Here is a 4,656-nt window from a genome sequence, read left to right as displayed (position 1 = left end):
ATCACTGCGCCTCGCTTTCACACCTGTACTAAATCTGCAATGGCAATGATAAGGCAGACAGGTGAGGTGGACAGTAACCTCATACACCTTCCCCAACATGAACCTCTCCCTCTGGTGTTGCATTGAGGTGTTGCTTGCAGCCTTGAGTGGTGATGAGTTGCTGTTCTGTGGCTGACTCTGTGGTGGCGCCCGTCGTGGAAGCAGTGCATTGGAGCCACGTGTGTCTGTGAAAGTGGCGGTCATGTTTTTAAATTAGTACATCTCTTTGGTACATAAACACATCGTGACTCAATGTTCCCCTTTATGCTCATCCTTGAAAGCCTCATCCCACTTCGTGATATTTTTAAAAGCACCTCCTTCGGGTATTGCTTCCCCCTCTCACTCTCGCTTTTTCTCCCCTCTCTCTCTCTCTCTCTCTCTCTCTCTCTCTCTCTCTCTCTCTCTCTCTCTCTCTCTCTCTCTCTCTCTCTCTCTCTCAAGTGGCACTCAGAAGGCTTGTGTGAAAAGTGCTTATGGAAGTGAAAGGAGGAAGCTGTTGAGAGAGAGAGAGAGAGAGAGAGAGAGAGAGAGAGAGAGAGAGAGAGAGAGAGAGAGAGAGAGAGAGAGAGAGAGAGAGAGAGAGAGACTGAGACTTCCCTACTTACCTACCTCCCTCTCTATCTCCCTAACCTAACTTACCCACCCCCCTACCCATTTACCTGCCTTCCTACCTACAAACACACAGACAGACAGACAGACAAACAGAAAAACTAATTCTCCTTGCCTTAATCACACTCATCCATTTACGGGCGTCGCTGAACCACCCGCGCGCCCTCACCTTCCCCCATTTCACGCCCATAGGAAGGCTGAAGTTACAGCTACACCCCTACATGACCTCACACCCCCTTTACCCCCACCAGTACACCCTAATACACGCCCCCCACCTTCATCCTCACCAGTATACGTCCCTACACCCCACAGTACACTCCCATACACCCCATCCAATGTTCACCCCCACACCCCTCTCACCAGTACTCTTCCCTACATCTCTCCCCTCCCCAGTACACTTTTTTTTTTCTTTTAGTCTTCATAACAAAAACTAATCGTGTCTCCTCTTCTCTCTGTTATTCTCTTCACCTCTGGAGGAAACATTCTCTTCTCTTTCTCTCTCTTCTCTCCTTCTCCTCTCTCCAAGGCCGCCCACTCTCACATATGGAGGAGATGATGATGGAGGAGGAGGAGAAGGAGGAGGAGGAAGAAGAAGAAAAGGAAGAGTGTTTTTCTTTTCCTCTCTAGGTTGGTGGAGGAAAGGAGAAAGAGAAAGAGAAAGAGAAATGAAAGATTTGTCTGGATTTTACTTTTCTGTCCCCTGTTTATCTGTCTGTCTGTCTTTGTCTGTCTGTCTGTCTGTCTTTCTCTCTTGTGGATTTCATTTTTTTGTCCTTTTTCGTTTCTGTCTCTATTTTTTTCTCTCTCTTTGTCTGTTCGTCTTTTTTTACTCAAACTAATCTTTTTTGTCCTTTGTGTCTATCGTTTCCTCCGTCTTTTTAGTGTTATCCTGTCTGTATGTCTGTTTGTCCTGTCCTTTTTTTGTAATCTTATCCAAAAGCTCTTCTGCTGTTCTCTATCTCTCTGTCTCTACTCTTCATCTGTCTCTTTGCTATCCTGTCTTTTCTTCTCCGTCTGTTTCTTTCTGTCTGTCTGTCTATCTCGTCTAATCTGCAGTGAATCTATTATGTTCTCTGTCTCCGTCTCTGCCTGTCCCTTTATTTGCCCGTTTGTTGTGTTTCTTTGCCTCTCTGTCTGTCTTTCTCTCCTCAAGTCCCAATGTGTTCTGTCTTTCCTTGTTTCCTTACCTGCAAACTTATATCTCTGTCTGTATCTGTCACTGCTATCCTGTCTTTTTTATTTTTTGCGTCTTTTTTTCTGGCTGTCTATCTTTATCTTGTCTAATTTTCAGTGGATTCGTTGTTCTCTGTCTTCGCCACCAGTTTCTCTCTCTCTTACCTGTCTTTTTGTCTTTCTCTGTCTTTTTTTGTCCATCTGTCTGTTTTTTTCTGTTTTTCTATCTGTCTGTCTGTCTTTCTCTCATCTAATTCTGCTTTATTCTCTGTCTGTCTTCATCACTTTACCTGTCTTTACCTTTGTCTCTCTTCTACCTGTCTCTTTCTATTTCTGTCTTTTTTTGTCTGTCTTTCTGTTTTTCTGTTTGTCTATCTGTCTGTAAGTCTTTCATCTAATTCCGTTTTGTTCTCTGTCAGTTTTCATCATCTTACCTGTCTCTGTCTCCTACCTGTCCCTGTCTATTTCCTTATCTCTTCTTGCCTTTCTATCTATTTTCTTCCTGTCTGCCTGTCTTTCTCATCTAATTCCGTTACATTCTCTATCAGTCATCATCACCTTACTTGTCTCTCTCTCCTACCTGTCTCTCCGTCTGTGGTATCCCATCTGTCTGTTTCTCTGTCTGCCTACCTGACTTTCCCGCCTCTAATCCTTAGCAAATCCGTTATGTTGCATGTCTCTCTCCATCACCTTACCTGTTAGTCCGCTTACTTGTCAGTACCTCTGCGTTCCTGTCTCATTCACTCGCTCGCTCACTCACTCACCCTTCCGCTGCTGCTGCCCCGTCAGGTTAGGTCAGGTCGGGAAATTCGAGAACATGACCACGGGGAAACACTTCTCTCAAATACATGCAGATTACCTTTTCAAAATGTATGCAAATGAGTTAAATGACCTTTTACCTGCCCACCCCCTACTCGGCGCAGCGAGGGCGTGGCCGTGTACCGCTTGCCAACCTCCTCTGGTATTATTTTCTACTTTTGGAGAATTCATCTCTATGTTGAAACGAGAAACAGGTGTACACTTGCCTTGAGGTGCCGCGTGTTGCAAGGACCGGGTGATTGTGTGCGTGTATGACAGGGGAAGAGGAGGAGGAGGAGAGAGAGAGAGAGAGAGAGAGAGAGAGAGAGAGAGAGAGAGAGAGAGAGAGAGAGAGAGAGAGAGAGAGAGAGAGAGAGAGAGAGAGTGAGAGGGGAAGATTATAAGGGATTACATAGATTAACCAAACAGCAACAAGCCTTCTGGTCCTTTTTTTTTGTAAGTTTAAGGCCTTTTCTAGCTACTTGTTAAAGAGATGGGGTAGCACAGGAGGAGGAGGAGCAGGAGGAGAAGGAGAGTGAGGAAGATGGGACTCAAACATGTGTGATAGTTTGGTGAAAATAAGAGCAGGAAAGATAATGATGATAACGTTTGAGGGAGAATAAGAAAAGAAAAGGTGTTAGTTATTAAAGGGGTTATGGAAAAGAAGAAGAATTGGGAGTGTAACACGTGATAAGCCTGATAGAGACAATAACTGGAGAAAAACAGCGAAGAAATAGAAAAGAACAGAAGATAAACGAGTTAAGAAGGAAAAACAGATAGCAAAGAATGAGAGATACATAAAATAAAAGTAAAAAGAGAAGAAGGCCTAGGAAAAGGAATGAAACACAGAAGGAGGTCAAGAATAATAAAGAAAAGAAGATAACAAAACAAAGGCACGCAATTTTTAAAAGTAATGACAGATGGCAAAGAATAAGAGGGAAAGACAAAAACAACAGAAGAAGAAGGGGAAACATAGAAGATAAAAAGGAGGTCAAGAAGAAGAAGAAAGAAAAGAACTGGAGATAAACACAAAACAAGGCATGCAATTTTAAAAGGAGCCTCTTGTAGTAACAGATGGCGAAGAATAAGACAGAGAAAAAGAAAGAAAGATACAAGTACGAACAAGGAGAAAAAGACATAGAAGAGATAAAACTAAGGTCATGAATAAGGAAGAAAACAACTGAAGATAAACACGAAACAAAGAGAAAGGGGAAAAAAAGGAAGAACAAGAAGAAGAAAGCCTAGAAGAAAGATAAATCATAAAAAATGAATAAGGTCAAGAATAAAGAAAGAAAATAACTGAAATAACAGAAGAAAGGGATGTAATTTTCAAAGGAGCGTCTTGTAGCGGGTTAAAACACACACTTCAATCATACCTGGGCTCCTCCTCACCTGCTCATCAGCCTGGGCCGCCTCACGCCTCTCAGCCCGCGCCTCACCTGTCGCGGCCACAGGTAGCGCCCTCGCCTTGATCCCTCCGCCGATTAGTGAGGAAAAATTTAACCTCACGAACCATCACGCAAGGAACGAACAAAGAACACGATAGGAATTATTGGAATTTCTTGCTGAGTAAATATGAACAATAAAAGAGAAATGTACGAGGGAGAGATAGTGATTGAGATAAGGAAAAAATCTCATCAACTTCATATTAGGAAAATGGAAATGTATCCTTGCAATTTTTTTTTTTCGATTGGAAAATTATTGCGAAGTGTTCAGGGAAAGTTTTGAATTGGTAAGCAAAACGGAAAGATGGGAGACGCCAAAACATTCTTCACTTGTTTGAATTGATTAAAAAAAAAAAAAGGAAAAAGAGCAAAAGAGCAAAGAGAGAAAAAAAAATCACTTAGATTAAAAAAAATTGAAATAAAAACTTTTTAACACCAAATTCTTAAGTGGAAGACTACAAATATTATCCCTTGAACGAAAATTTCTTCCTAAATATAGCGAAGTAGAAGAAGAAGAAGAAGAAGAAGAAGAGAGAAAAAAAAAGACCATAATCAGGAAAAAAAAGATTGCAAGTAAATTTTCGCAATATCA

This window comes from Scylla paramamosain, chromosome 33, assembly GCF_035594125.1.
Source record: "Scylla paramamosain isolate STU-SP2022 chromosome 33, ASM3559412v1, whole genome shotgun sequence".
NCBI classification, from domain to species: Eukaryota; Metazoa; Arthropoda; class Malacostraca; order Decapoda; family Portunidae; genus Scylla; species Scylla paramamosain.
This window is presented reverse-complemented; position numbering follows the sequence as displayed.